Source organism: Balaenoptera borealis (assembly GCF_965194805.1).
Source record: "Balaenoptera borealis genome assembly, chromosome: 2".
NCBI classification, from domain to species: Eukaryota; Metazoa; Chordata; class Mammalia; order Artiodactyla; family Balaenopteridae; genus Balaenoptera; species Balaenoptera borealis.
In genome coordinates this window covers 100848329-100864828 of record NC_138867.1, presented here as the reverse complement: position 1 = coordinate 100864828, position 16500 = coordinate 100848329, and the positions used below count along the sequence as shown (strand labels likewise).

The 16500-nt window shown below is 37.1% G+C and overlaps 1 pseudogene across 1 annotated transcript; it reads right to left on the bottom strand.

The window, feature by feature from the left end:
• Positions 1-31: 31 nt before the first annotated feature.
• On the bottom strand, positions 32-5765 carry LOC309622455 (ADP-ribosylation factor-like protein 1 pseudogene; annotated as a pseudogene). Its single transcript has one exon. The product of its transcript is annotated as an ADP-ribosylation factor-like protein 1 pseudogene (transcript).
• Between the last annotated feature and the right edge of the window lie 10735 nt (positions 5766-16500).

The following is a 16500-nucleotide window of genomic DNA, read 5'->3' as shown; positions in this document are numbered from 1 at the left end:
AGCCCACTTCTTACAAGGCACACTCACCCTCCTTATCCCTATGCTAGTAATTATCGAAACTATCAGCCTATTCATCCAACCAGTAGCACTGGCTGTGTGACTAACAGCCAGTATTACATCAGGCCACTTACTAATACCTCTAATTGGAGAGACAACCTTAGTGCTAATAAGCACCAGCACATTCACGGCTCTCATTACATTTATCATTCTCGCCCTACTCACTATCCTCGAATTCGCTGTCACTATAATTCAAGCCTATGTATTCACCCTCTTAGTAAGCTTATACCTGCATGACAACACATAATGACCCACCAAACCCACACATACCACATAGTAAATCCTTGGCCCCTTACGGGAGCTCTTTCAGCTCTTATAACATCAGGCCTAATCATGTGATTCCACTTCAACTCAGTAGTTTTACTAACACTGGGCCTACTAACTAATATTCTAACAATATCAGTGATGACGAGACGTCATTGGAGAAAGCACTTTCCAAGGCCACCACACACCAACCGTCCAAAAGGGACTTCGATACGGAATAATCTTATTTATCGTATCAGAAGTCCTATTTTTTACTGGCTTTTTTTTGAGCCTTCTACCACTCAAGCTTCGCTCCTACCCCTGAATTAGGCGGGTGCTGGCCACCAACAGGCATTCACCCCTTAAACCTCCTAGAAGTACTACTCCTCAACACTTCTGTGCTATTGGCCTCTGGTGTATCCATTACCTGAGCCCATCACAGCCTACAGAAGGAAATCATAAGCACATACTTCAAGCCCTCTTTGTTACAATCGCCCTCGGTGTTTATTTTACACTCCTACAAGCATCACAGTATTACGAAGTCCCATTTACGATCTCAGATGGAGTCTACGGATCAACTTTCTTCATAGCCACAGGATTCCACGGACTACATGTAATTATTGGTTCTACTTTCCTTGTTGTTTGTTTCCTACGCCAATTAAAATTCCACTTCACATGCAACCACCACTTCGGCTTCGAAGATGCTGCTTGATACTGACATTTTGTAGATGTTGTATGGCTATTTCTTTACGTATCTATCTATTGATGAGGCTCATAGTCTTTTCAGTATTAATTAGTACAACTGACTTCCAATCAGCTAGTTTCGGTACTCTGAAAAAGAACAATAAACCTAATACTGACCCTATTAACAAACACAATACTAGCCTCATTACTCGTACTTATTGCCTTCTGACTTCCTCAACTAAACACGCAGAAAAAACAAGCCCCTACGAATGCGGATTTGACCCTATAGGATCCTCCCGCCTACCCTTTTCCATAAAATTTTTCCTAGTAGCAATCACCTTCCTCCTTTTCGACCTAGAAATTGCCCTCCTACTACCCCTTCCCTGAGCAACCCAGAGAATTCTATTTTTTAGACCAATCTTCAGCATATTTTTGTATAATTATATATTGTTGGACCCCTCCAGCCTTCGGGATAGTTCTATAAAATGGAAGACTTGAGGAGACACATTGGACAGATTCTCACTGAGAGGGTGGAGTGTGGCTGACCACATCCCTAAGGCATTCTCCCGGCGCATCTGGAGAGTGTGAACGTGTCTGTCCTTTGGGAAAATGTAGCTAAAGTTAACACTACAGTCATCCCTCGGTATCTGCAGGGGACTATTTATCTGTGGATACCAAAATCCAAAGATACTCAAGTCCCTCATATAAAATGGAATAGTATTTGCGTATAACCTATACATATCCTCCCGTATACTTTAAATCATCTTTAGATTATTTTTAATATCTAATACAATGTAAATGCTATGTAATTAGCTGTAAATACAATGTAAATGCTATGTATGATAAGTAGTTGCTGGTATGTGGCAAATTCAAGTTTTGCTTTTTATAACTTTCTGGAATTTTTTTCGAATATTTTGGATCTTTGGTTGATTGGATCTGTGGATGAGGAATTGTGGATGTGGAGGACCATCTGTACAGATGAGAACACTGAGGCAAAAAGAACTTAATTGCATATAGTCACACAAGAAGTAACAAAGTTCTAAATCAATCCCAAGTGTGACCGACTGCAAAGTGAGTATTCTTAACTACTAGTCTTTGAGTCAAGAAATAGGAACTCTATTATCTGTCATATATCTGCAAACTTGAAAGTTTCTGTCCTTTCTTGGTCTCAATTTTTCATCTGTATAATAAGGAAATTTTACTTTATGGTCTCTAATAAATTTTCCACCTGTATTATTCCATATATTCAATCAATCATTTACTTAATGAGCCTGCATCAAGTGCCCAGAAATTTTAAAGTATACCACTAGATTATCTGGATAGTGTAAGTTCAAATAATTCACTTTTTTGCATTACTTTTTTCATGAGATTCCACCAGGAGACAGAAATAACTCATCATCTGTGTTTTTTGCTTCTTTCCCTGGATTCCTTCCACCACCAATGTTACAAACACACAATTTTTTCACCAACAGTTGGGCCACATCCTCCATAACTTAATAATATTTTCTTTATTCTAGAGACAGAGTATATTTATTGAAAACCTTCTATATTTATGTAATTTACTAATTGTTTTTCTCATTTTCCTGTCAGCTCTTCAATAATGAAATGATGAAAAAAAAAAAAAAAGAAAGAAAGAAAAGGTCTGGAATGTTTTCTCTGATGGTTGAAATCTATTACTCGGACCATAAATTTGCTGTCAGAAAAACACAAGATCATTTATGATCACACCTTTTTATGTCCCAGAAGCTATAAATGTTTCCCACAAAAGCATGTAAAATAATTTTGCTATTCTATTCTTTGTGTTTCTAACAGCCTTACATAGTCTACATGTCAGAACTAATTACTCTCACTATGATTCTCTTTTTGTCTATGGACATAATTCATTTTACTAATTACTCAATATACGTCTTCCTATATACCAAGCCAGTAGCATCTTATGAGTATGCGTTGACTTAAACCCTGTAAAATACTTTCATTTTGTCAAAGAAATATGTTGCTCTTCACTGTCTTGAAAAAATAATGCCAGAAAAGACATCTATACTGAATTCATCTACACTGAATTATTATTTTGTGTTCTGCTGGTCACAGGCTGGCTCCCCCAGAGATCAGCCTGCCAGGTGGCTTATATGGTCAATGGTACTGGGTATTTGTTACTCTACTCTTCCTTTTCCTACCCTTTCTCCCGCTCTGTTCTACATCACAGGGAACACCATTTTCCTGCCAGCTGGTCTCTCTTGCCAACTGGCTTCTGGACAGGTTTAAGCAATGGTGAAAATGGGAAGGTGAGAGGAATAGAGAAACCAGAGTATTTCTTCCTCTCGTAGACTCTGCAGGAATATCTTTGGCTGTGGCTGCATCTTCTCAGCTCATGCAGAACAAAAACCCCTCTTTCTGAGATCCAACTGCTGATAGCCAAAGTTCTAGCTCTTTGAGTAGCCCAACTTCTAGATCTGATATCACTGATAGGGACAGAGTAAAGGGACAAAGTAGGTGATTAAATATTCAATAGTTAATCCCACTAAGGGATCATAAGTAGAGAGTGAAGTATGGGAGACCTCATAAATTAATGATTACACAAGAAAGTAGGCCTGCTTAACAACAAAACCAAGTGGGCTTACTTAGCAACAAAACTACGCAATATAAGCATGAGACATACCCCCAAAACAATAAAACAGTGGTGGAATGGTCCACATCCTGCCCATTGAAGTCAGTAAGTTAATGATCCTTGAGAAGGGGCTTTTTCTGCATGTACTAAGAGCAGAATATAGGGGAAAGGTGGCATTATACTGGAACCTGAGATGATTTCCCATATTTTAGTATATGTTACTGCCTTTTTGCTCATTTCCATAGTACCATGACAGTCCCAGTTTGACCATGTAGGGAAAAGAAAACTCCCCCACCCCATGTGGAGGAGGAGCTAGAGATGGAAGTTTGATATCTACTCAAAATGAGGAAGAAGATGGTCTTTTTCCTTTGATTGTAAAAATGTAGCCCACTAAGTTCTCAGGGTGGCATTCCCTTGCCTGCCACTTGTATCTCTCACAAGCGTCCTATACTAATGAACTCGTTCCTTAGCTGTCACTCTGCCTCTCGCTGAATTCTTTCTGCACTGAGACAGAAGGATCTATGCTCTACTGAGTCCCAAAACGCATTCTGTGGTTTCATCACTATTTCTTCCTTCGGTCCCTTCTTGTCTAGGCTAGTCATGCTCCTAGATGTTTTTAATCTCTGGTTTGCCTAATTATCCCTGATTCATTCACCAGCTCTTCTATCATCCATGTAAACAATTCCCTGAATTTTATTCCCTCTGTTTAAAAGACCTAGTATGGTTTCTGTCTTTTGGACTGGACTCATAGATTAACCCACACTTATTCATTTCACACTCATTCACTAAGACTTCATTATGTATCAAACTTGTGCAAGGCACTGTTTAAGGGTAAGAGCATACCTGTTAATATGATATACTTTTCCTATCTTGTATAAAAATTATAGTCCAGTGGGAAAGACAGCTATTGTATAATAAACTGTGGGTATGATATATATTATAAAAGATAAATTATCTGATATTATGGGATCAAAAGCAAGAGAAAGTTAAACTAAAATGAAGAGTCAGGAAGGTTCTTAAGTTTGTCCCTTTTCAAATGAGACATAAAAGGTGAGATAGCCTTGACCAGGTGTATGCAATAAGAATAATATGCGAGAAGAAAGAACTTATTTTAAAACCATTTTACCTAATTTCCCATTTTACAAATGATCTATAAAATTTTCATCAGTGTTTGCTTTGAGGGTATAGAGCTATGTAGCTGGGCAATGGAGGGAGGAAGGAGGTTTTATTATGTACATTCTTTTTTTCCAACCAAATACTTATTTTTAATATTTATTGCAAATGTTGCAGTCAGTTTGGTATATGCTGACGATCATACAGTTTTAACATGTAGTAGTGTGAAGCACACTTTAACTATTTCCACAGGGATATGTGATGTGGTCTTAGTTTCAGAGGAGCAGAAGTGACTGAATTACTGTCTGCTCTTTAATGTGTCAACTAACCATTCCATTGCCTCATCAAGGCCAGTGCCTTTAGTTGCTGAAGTTTTGAATATTTGCCATTTTCAGCCCTTCAAGGCAGGTAACCCAAGTGAATTTGCCATTTCCGAGGGAGTCGTGGCCTGTTCCATGTCCTGCTTATTTGCAAACACCACTAAAATGGCTTTTCTCAGCTCTTCTTCCTCCAACATGGCAACTAAGTCTGATTTGGAAACGCCAATTCGGTCTCGGTCACAACTGTCTACTACATAAATGACTGCATCTGTGTTTGAATAATAACATCTCCAGTATGGCCTGATACTTGTCTGTCCTCCTAAATCCCAGACTTGGAATTTTAGGTTCTTGTATGTTACCGTCTCAACATTAAATCCAACGGTAGGAATAGTAGTAACGACTTCTCCAACCTGTAATCTGTACAAAATTGTAGTTTTTCCTTCTCCATCTAATCCCAAAATTAAAATCTTCATTTCCCAGGTTCCAAACAGACTGGAAAAAATGCTTGAGAAAAACCACCCATGATGAACTGCCTGTCCTCCCTCGTCGACCATCAGAGACTGGCCCCGACCTCGGCAGCGACTCCTAATCGAGCCTTGAAGTCGCCGCCTCCCCTCGCCTAGGCCTGAGCTCTGGCTCCAGCTCAGGCTCTGGTTCCCAGGGGGGTTCTTTGGAAGCTTGGTCAGCCAGCAACTTCCACGTCGGACCTCCCGGCTGGGGCGGGGGCGAGGGGCCACCACCTGTACATTCTTCTATAACCTTTGAATAATGCTAACTACATGTATTTTATATCCAAAAAGATCATTTAAAATTACCTATAAATATCTGAAAGTTTCTAAGACAGAACTGGTGAATAATTTTTCTAATTTAAATAAATATCCAAAGAGACATGCATGATAGTTCACTGACGTTTTATGCATTCTCTGGATAGTAGAGTGTTCCCAATTAGAATGAAGGTGACCCAAAATATTTCAAATATTTATGTAAAAATGTGTGTCTTAGAAAACATATAATGCCAGGTGCTTAAATAATAATAGAACATAGATATATTGGCTGTCTGTGTAATCCTTAATTCAAAATCTCCTGCAGCCACCCAAGAAAGAGCTACAAGGTGTGCACCTGCAAACATAAGTGCTGAAATCTGTCCCTGTGTGTCACCTTGCGTCTTTATTTAGTTTGAAAAGAGCAACTGATATTAAACCTATTGTGACTTGTTTTAGTACTTCATTTTTCCTATTTTTTTTGCTCAATTTGATTTAAAATACTTATTATATAGTATTTGCCAGGTACTGTGCCTGGGTCTAAGGATGATATAACAAATAAAATACCTATCTTGCCCTAAGGAAATTTTTATCTGAGAGATGCAGACAAGTGAATGAGTGCTTATGATACCATACGATACATCCCAAGAGAGAGGTTGGCATAGTGTGTTACAGGAACCCAATAGAAAGGCATCTAGCTAGCGTTGGGAAATTAAGGCATGCTCACTGGAGGATGTAACAGCTAATTAGAAGAGGAGTCAAAACTCTTTTTTGGTAGAAATACACAAACCTATACGTTAACACTTTTTTGGATAACAAGATTGAAACCAAACAGTGGTTAATTCTCCAAATAAGCCAAAACAATATGGTAATTTATTTATGAGATCCAGTTTATAATTATTATAAAAGACTATACCTTATATAGATTAACTGCTGTACCCCCATCAATGCCACTTAAGAGTGATTGCTGATGAAAATTTTTCATAAGATGCTAGTCTCAAATAGTGTTTCCTGAGAGTAAGGCATAGTGTATGTTTTACCCTGAGGTATCCTTATTCTCATAAAAGAATTATAATTAGAGCCATAATTAGTAAACTTGCTCATTATTCTTAATTAAATTAGACATTATCCAGACATCAAAAATTATAATATACTCCAATTATGTGCCAGAGTAAGTTATTCATGTAATTGGCCTTATGCTTAACATACAATTAAATGTGCCAAATAAAGCAAACAAAACAAAGCCTCTCTGGAGCTCCTGATTACAGAGCTCCATGCCTGCCCAAGCTGCTCACTAGCTCCCTTTTCACTGAACTTTACTTTGACTCTAAGCAGCTTTCTCTGTCCTGCTGTATAAGAGAAAGTCAGTGAAAGGTGGGAGAGGTTCTAATAAACATCTGAGCTATCTAATCATGGCCACACCCCCTCTCATGTGCAGCGAGGCTTTCTATTCATCTCCGTTTGTTTCCTAGCACTACCTCGTGGCCAAGATGGCCACAGTGGCCATGATGCCAAATTCTGCTCTCCTTTTAGCTTTCAGTTGATGATGGTATTTCCTCTTTTTTTGACAAGATGAGGTCATTCAACATGGTATCTCTCATCATTCTTAGTTTCCATTTCACCAATACTAAATTTTAACCTCTCTCAATGTAGATAGAAAAATGCAGTCCTTTCTAAGGTTAATTCTTTTACCTTGGTTCTTCCTCATAACCAGTATTCTTAAAATCTAACAAATGCTTTTGTGTAATTGTTCTGTATTTTTCTTTTAATTTTTATTTTCCTTTTCTGCTGACTCCTTTGTCTTTGTCCATAAATGTACCATTGTTTCCACTTTATGCAAAGGGCTATCACTTAATTCCACCTGTATATGTGTCTGTCTGCCTGTCTCTGTCTTTGTCTCTCTCTCTCTCTCACATACAATATATAGACATTCAAAGGAACATTTATACAAATGCTAAACAAACAAAGAACAGGGAGTGAGTTGCTGGGGAACTAGGCAAAAGGGGTTTTAAGACTGAGATTTGAGCCAGGTCCTGAAGAATCAACAACTTTTTTCTTGATCAGTGGTTCTCAAACTTTTTTGATCTCAGGACCCCTTTATGGTCTTAAAAGTAAGTAAAGACCCCAAAGAGCTTTTGTTTATTTGTGTTATATTGATCAATATGTTTGTGTTATAAATTTGAAACAGAAATTTATATTTGAAATTCACTTACAAATAACAATAAAAACCCACTGCATGTTAACATAAAAATATGTTTCCAGAAAATAGCCACATTAAAAAGAAATCAAAGTATCATTGTTTTACAATTTTGCAAATCTCTTTAATGTCTGACAATAGAACATTACTGGCTTCTCATATCTGCTCTGCATTTAATCTGTTGCAGAATGTTGTTTTGATTAAAGTATGCAAAGAAAATCCTGCCTCACACAGATATATAATTGAACAAGGGAAGATGATTCTAATATCCTTTTCATATAATTGAGAATATTATTCTTTGATATTATGCTAAAACTCAGCAAGTAATAGTAAACTCTTACAGGTTAGTGGTAATATGCAATATGCAACCATGTCAATGAACTATTATTGCCCTGTTTCATTAAAATCCACTGGTCTGTCTTGCACTTTGATATTTTACACATAAATAACTGTGCATTGATTATTTGGAAAATATTTGTTCATAGAATTAGGCAGATCTTCCAAACTTGGACACCTTTCATTATAAAATGTAAAAAAAAATCCCATTCACTAATATCCCCACCAATATCACCACCTCCAGTTTGGTGGTAGGATCAGCAATATACTACCACACTCTTACTGGTTTCAGTACATTGTTCTTCCAAATCTCTGGAACTGCAATGTCCAATATGATGGTCATTAGCCTAATGTGGTTATTTAAATTAAACTTAATTAAAATTAAATTAAATAGCATTAAAATTTCAGTTGCTCAGTTGAATTAGTTATATTTCAAGTGTTCCATATCACATGTGGCTGGTGGCTATTATATTGTTTAGCGCAGATAGAGAGCCATTCCATCATTGCAGAAAGTTCTCTTAGGCAGGGGCAGGGTGGAATATCTTATTCTTTTTATCCTCACCATAATTTACTGCATTCCCCTTACCCTAGTGACCATCCTAGGAGGAATTATGTATCACCAGCTTTATGAATAGTTCTTTGCTCTGTTTCTATCTTTTGGTTAACATAAACCCCCATGGGAATGCCCTACCCAATACACTAGACTTGCCATTCTTTGATGTCCTATATTTCCAATGTCCTTCACCTGTAGGCCACTTCTTAAACAACCCCAAATTGCTCCAACTCTAAGATCTTAAAATTCACTCTCTCATTCTCAGATCACTTATCCCTGTCTTCCAGCTCCCACTTTCTTATTTCCATCTTCCTGCTATTTGAACTCATTAACATCAAAGTATAGCAATAGGTCTATTATCAAGTAATAGTCCTATACCAACATAAAAAAGATCTCTGGCTTGGACCCTTGGATATTATCACTTGAGTGAAGGCTCTGGCATGTACTTAGAGTGGTACCCACGAATAGCATTATCCAAGCTGGAGTCATCTTCTAGTGCCTATATTTTGTTGCTTTCTGCCTATGTCCTGTCTAAATTTCTTTCTACTTTTGCCCTCCCCTTTTGAAGCTGAACATATATCATGAGTTTTGAAACATAATCTTGGGGATTACTGAAGCCTGCTGATCCTCTGCTTCCCCATCTTCTTTAATTCCTATCGTTTGTCTTCTACTATTGACCTACACTAGAATCCAGGAAGCTGCCCTTAACTCCTTCCAATCTTCCACTACCTACATCCAATTTGTCACGAAGCTGTGCCCTTTCTGCTTTCTAAATGTCTTATATATCAGTTCTTTCCTTTCTAAACCTAAAATAAATCTGCCGGAGCACTGAGAAAGGAGATTGGTTGATTAGAATTGGAAGTTGCCCGTGGGAAAGGTGAGACTCCAAAAGACTATTTGGGGTTTTTAATGGATAAACTTATAGGAGACTTATAGAAAAGAGAGAGAGAGTTAAATCAGGTCAGTCATGGTCAGCAATTTACAAGGCAGCAGATCAATAATTTCTCAAGAATAATTTCTCAATAATTATTTCTCAAGAATAATTCTCAAGAATAATTTCTCAAAATTATTTCTCAAGAATAATTTCTCAAGGCAGCAGATCAAGAATTTCTCAAGAAATTCTTGAATTCTCAAGAATTTCTCAATCAAGTTCTCAAGTTTGGAACCCAAAGCCCAGAGCTTCTTGAAACTGTACCCAGAGAAGAAAATAAGCTATTTTAGGCAGGAAACAGAGCATTTTTTCAGGGGACTGTTGCAATGAAAGGTCAATGCATGATGGTAGCCAGCTGCAAATGATGGTAATGGCTTTGTGGAGCACAGCAGCTGTCTCAGCGGGGCAGAAGCAGCCATGCAATGAAACCCTCTACTTCCTGCCTATAATACAAAATTTTGCCAACTTTCTCTGCACAAGTTGCCAGCACACAATTCCTGCTTAAAGCCGGGGAAGATTGTGTATGAAGTAGTAACCCTTCCTGTTGCCCAAGCCCACCGATCCACTGGGAATTAGTTGTTGTAACAGCAGATTGCAGACTTTTCCAGAAGTACCTGGTTCTGAGAAAAGTACAACAAGGAATACAACAAGGCTGTAGGAGACATCAAAGAAATCATCCTTGCCCCTTACGTTCTCCACCATCTTGCTGGGACAGAAGAGACAACATGAAGCAGTTTAGGCATTAAAACTGCTATGGTGCTAACTTCATCTTAACACTTGTCCTGTACTGCTGGCCTGGGGATATGAAGTTTACACAGTTATTTCTGTAGTTCTGTTCTTCTTTCTACTGTAATATGAACAATTTGAGGGTAGGGTATTTGCCTTAATAACTGCATACTCTCTGGTAATATCGGGTACTTAATAGAATCTCAGTATTTGTGATTTAGAGTGAAGAGTCAAGGGGATATTCTATGTTCTGAGAGAATACTAATGCATAAAAACCAATTTAGTAATTAGTTCTCTTAAGTAATTTATGTTACATTTTATATTTCCCTCTCTTTCTTTTTTAAAGTTGCTATCAGTATAATAAATTCTGATATCTATAATATTTTTAATTCCAGTAGTATTTTACAGGACCTTTAATCTCTCTCCCTAGCTTTCTCTGAACCCCCATTCATATATATAGCACATCTTTATATCATAGAAAAACAATTAAAAGTGACCAGAACAGTCTATTACCAGTCCCCACCAGTTTTAGGCAAGCTTGAACTTATGAGAAGAAAAGCAATGTCTAAAGGTTATTACATTTAAGCATTGGTATGGAAGCTTAGCCTCTGCCATGCCATAAATAAATAAATAAATACACACACACACACACACACACACACACACACACACACACACACACACACATTTACACATTCCAGATCCAAAACTGGGAACTGGGAGTCAGGTATTGACAAAGGATTTTTGCTCTATTTCTGAAGACAAGAGGCATTTAATGCCAAACTTTGGAAATTTTAAACTACCTTAATGTTCAAATGGAAAAAGTGGAATACTTGGGAATCTGCCTATCTTTGACAGCCCCCCATCACTTTCTAGTCACATAACCGGTTTTATTTTTCTTTATCATACTTAGTGCTTCCTGACATTATTTGGTATATCCATTTATTGTCTATCTCCTCCATTAAAATATAAACTCTCTGAAGTAATCCCCTTTGATTTGCTCAAAATTCCTACCATCTAGAATAGTAAAACATAGCCTTTTGCTCAAGAAATATTTGAGTGGATGAATGAATACAGAACATATGATCACTTTGACCATAATAATTACTCTTTACAAAAAACTCTTCCATATGAGATATATTACGTTAAATACTTTATATGTATAGTTATTTAATGTTAAGGAAAGCCTTAAAAATTAGGCAGTATTATTTTCATTTTAAAAAACAGGTAACTGAATCTAAGAGAAGTTGAGTCACTGATATAAAATCAGAAGCTGGTTAGAGAGATACTTCCAGTCTAACAGTTCGAGATGCTCCATGAAACTGGTGAAAATCATTAAAAAAACCATTTTAAGTCTCTAGAATTGGTTTTAAGAACATACAACAAAAAGAAGAAACATTTCTTAGAGAAAATATACTAAAACTCAATAAGAACAATGAGAGTCGGTGATGCTTGTACCAAGACCCGCTCCTTCCTTCCTTCTTTCCTTCCTTCCTCCATGGGGCCCAGGGACTGAAACTCCACTGCAGTGGGGTACAGCCCAGAACAGGGCCCCTCTCTGCACAGCCCCATTCAGCCCTACATTCTCAGGAGAGGGAGACCGTTTCATCCTACCCCCAGCTATCTGGTGCTGAGGCTAAGTCTGGGCAAGTGTGACTAAGAAATGGCCCCAGTGAAGGCTCAATCTTCATCACAGCTGAAAACACTGGGGCTCTGATTGCCCGTTGCCTTGTTGGTTTGCTTATTTTAAAATCAATTGCACTATTATCATGGTAATAAATGCATATAGTTTTAAAAAACCTGTCAAAGTCTTATACTGAAAAGTAGAAGTTATTTTTCTTTTCATGTGATAAAGCCATTGAAAAAAATTCAATTACTATTATTTAGTTGAGTGTTCGAAGAGAGAGGACAGTAACACTGGTGGTGGATCAGGAGGGTAATTTCCAAGCAGGGGAGAAGTGGGGTGTTGCAATAGGAAGTCTCTGATTGAGAGAGATGGCTGCCTGGGATATGAGAGGAGAGAAAGGGAGGATGCTAAAAATAAATTGTCTGCTTTGCTATTTTGTCTTGGTTTGGTCCAAATGCTGGGTATGAGTTCTTGGGTTAAGCAGAATCCTTGTCTGCTCAGCTCAAGGAGAGGAGATTTAGGTTAATGCAGGTGACCTTGGCCCACTGCCTGCAACTGCTCAAAGCAGGAGACCCTGGCAGTCTCACCATGTGTCCTAAATCAATCATTGGTCCTTGTATATTCTAAGGAAGTAGCTGGGTCCTTCTCAGAAAACCCTGAGGGCAGTCACATCAGACCCATAGTCATCCCAAGAGAACTGGTAGTGCCAGAAAGTTCCAAGGAGGAAAAGTATTATAGTATCCATAGATGAGCAGAATGACAAATATGGCAAATGGGATTTAGAACAGCAATTCCTTAAGTGTGTTCAATGCAACATTACCCCATTAGATGCTCCCTGAAGAAAAAAAAACAAATAGAGGTCTGGATCGATTCCATTAAAGGCCTTAAAGCACTGAAAAAAATCAAGTTTACACCCACCATGTACATCAAAATAAGCATATTAGATTATGTCATAACTGTAACAAGTCCAACAAAATTCTGATTTTTCCCTAGTGTTAACTTCCTTGATGCTTTAAACAAAGATTAAATATTTATGTAATTTTTTTCTTCCCAATGCTGCTGGTGTCCCAAACATGTATTTTATCTGCCTAATGGTTAATGGTTACTCTGGCACAGGTTCTATAGTTAAATAATTTGGGGAAGTGACGCATTTTCTCTAGAAGATCCATAATGCATGTGAGTATATTAAAGAGTGTGACAGCTCACTGGAGAGGAAAATGTGTGACTTTAATATAGCGTTTCCAAATTCTATTTGACCATAGAACCCAGTTTTGACAGTATACGTATTAGTATTCTATTGAACTAATGGTCTGCAGAAGGTATTTGGAGACCACTGCTTAGAGGACTAAAGTTGGACAAGGCAGGCATCTGGCCCAAACAAGCCCCACTGTGTCCAACATTCTGCACAAATAGACACGATGGCACCAAAGATTAATCTTTTAAGGCATCTGTTCTCTTAATAGGGAACATAAATCCTAACCATCTAAATATACTTCTTGCTTTTTTCAGATAAAATATTTTCTGTACCTAACTGTAGTGTAACATTATTGGTGCTATTTTAATTGTCACTTGATATCATCTCAGAAGCAGCTGGCTATGTTTTGACTGGGATAAAATTGACAGAAGTTGTGTATGTGTATGTGTAATGTAATTTGTAATTCTCTGAAGTTTTGACTTGTGTTTTTAAAAAGTGCCATGTACCTCAATAAATGATAAATCGCTCAAGAAAGTTGAGATTCTAACAATCTGCTATTGACTGGATGAAGAGAAAATAAATTTGAGTTATGTGTAAATCAAAAGATAAACAAAAATCAGAAATTTTCCTTTGTTTAGTAATATTATATGCAGTACTACAAGAACAACACAAATTATAACCCAGTGTACCTACTGAACACACAGGAATATGTGTCTCTGATAAACACAATAAATATAGTGATCTACTAGAGCAATGCCATCTTGGAAGATGAACTCAACTGTATTATGTAGTAATCACAGGGTAATAGTGAATTTGGAGGTGACAGCGCTGAATAACTCTGCTGGAAATACGTTTTGAGACATTTTTCTAGTATAGTTTATGGATATGTGCTGACTCATTGCTTTCATTCCATTTTTCCTTGTAACCAATGACATGAATTAAAAGGAGATGACTGAGATTCAGGGTATAATCTATGACCTTGGAAAAAATACAGCCTATCTGCCCAAGTGAGAATTGTAATATTATTACTTAACATAAAGCTTTGCCCAAATGAGTTAATGAACTATAATATATGGTTTCACAGTGTACGTGGCACAGAAGTTCTTAGTATTTCTTCTGTCTTGAATATCAGAGCCAAATGGACATGAGAAAATCTAAATTCATTGGGTATCTCATCAACAGAAGACTAAAATGAATAATAACTTACTGCTATTAAGTGCTTACTATGCACAATAACCTGAGGCAAACTCATTTAAAAACACATTACTTTGCATTTATTTGATGACAAATGATGTGGAGCGTCTTGTCATATGCTTATTTGTCACCTGTATATCTTCTTTGCTGAGGTGTCTGTTAAGAGCTTTGGTCCACTTTTTAATCAAGTCATAGGTAAACTCTTTGTATGCCCAGAGTTTCAGGGCTACAAACTACCCAAACATTGTCATTGCTGTGTTTCATCTGCCATTTTGTGAAATAGAGAGGCCATCCATTATTTTTCTTAATTTTGCAAAACAAAACATATCTTAAAACATTGCCTAGAAAATTTCTTCCTTTTAAGCACATAGCACTGAGCACTCAGCTCTCAGAGGTTGCTGGGACTAAGATATTCCATTGGAATGGCCTAAAAATGGAAAAGTATTCTGTTTCAATTAACATTTCTTTTATTCATTTCTAGTGTAAATAAAAAGAATCCTCATATTGGGATAGGTAGAAAGTAAATCTGAATTTTTCTATAAATAATACGTAAATTATGAAACACATTTCATTAAACCTATCAAGTATTAATTAAACCATTCACAGACATTTTTTGGATAAAAATCATAAAGTTTTATCCCTTACCATAGACAAAAACACTGACTGAATATTGCATATAGGAAAAAGTCAAGTTTTATGTTATGTAATCTAGCCCACCAAAAAAAAACTATATTTCTGGGAAAAAAATGTTTTACATGTCTAGATAATACTCATGTTTTTGAAAATATCAATCCTTATACGCACTAGAGCATCTAACACAATGCATGATACAAGGTATACACAGTAAATATTAGTAGATAACATTTTTCAGAAAAGCATAATTTTTCTTTAAATGATTTTAAATATACTATCTACTAAGGATGATTATTTTTATATTCTCTATTCAAACACCCACTGGAATGCTAAACCTAGTAAGCCAGTAGAGAAAATGTGTATCATGATTCTACCTTCTTCAGACATTTCTCAGAGTGAGAAAAAGAAACCTTCACCTGTCATCTTCACTCTTCCTGTTCCTGTCATTCTAAGTATCATCAGTTAAGTGGATCTTGTCTAAACCATCTTCACAATTCTCTCCTCCACAATTACTTCCTGATTTAACACAGCCGCTCCTGGTCACTCCCAGGATCGCCACAAAAGTCTCTCCCTTGACAATGCTCAGGCCCTACCAAAGTTCTTAGCCTTGTAGAGAATTTTCTCTCACCTGACAGACCTAGACAAGTGTCTCACTCTAATTCAAAGCCCTGTTTTACTTAACCCATCTCCTCCTGACTTGACTACAACTTCTAAAATAGTGAACGATTCCGTCTACATTTATTATAATAAAGAATTGGAATCCATTTTTTATGCTTGACATGATTAGTTTTTAGTTTCTCACCTGTCTTTGCTGCTGCACCACATAGCGTAGCCAAGATAAGAGAGTCCCTGTGTGCCACTCATCCTGTGAAGTCAGTGGCAAATCCCCTGGCAAACCCCCAGGCAGCATGTGGACTCTCCCCTAGACCCACACGCCAGTCACTACAAAGATCCAATGTACTCTCTCTGCTTTGCTTTTGCTTCACTCCTTAAGGAACCTGAACCCTTCACCTTTGGAAATCCTTTTGTGGTTTACTGTGTCAGTAATTAATTGTTTCACATCTTGATACCTGTATTTTGTTTGTCCTGGCACCTATTATAAATTCCTGAGGGAGGGTGATTTATAGCAGGAGATGCTAATCACACATATACAACACTTTTTATACACTTGCTTATGCCAATTAATCTCCTCCTTGTCATCCATACTTTTTTTTGAAAAATGTTATAAAACGCTTTAATTTCTTTGTGCCCAATGCAGATATTTATGTAATATTTTATATATACATAATATATAAGTACATAGTATATAATTTTATATTTCTGTA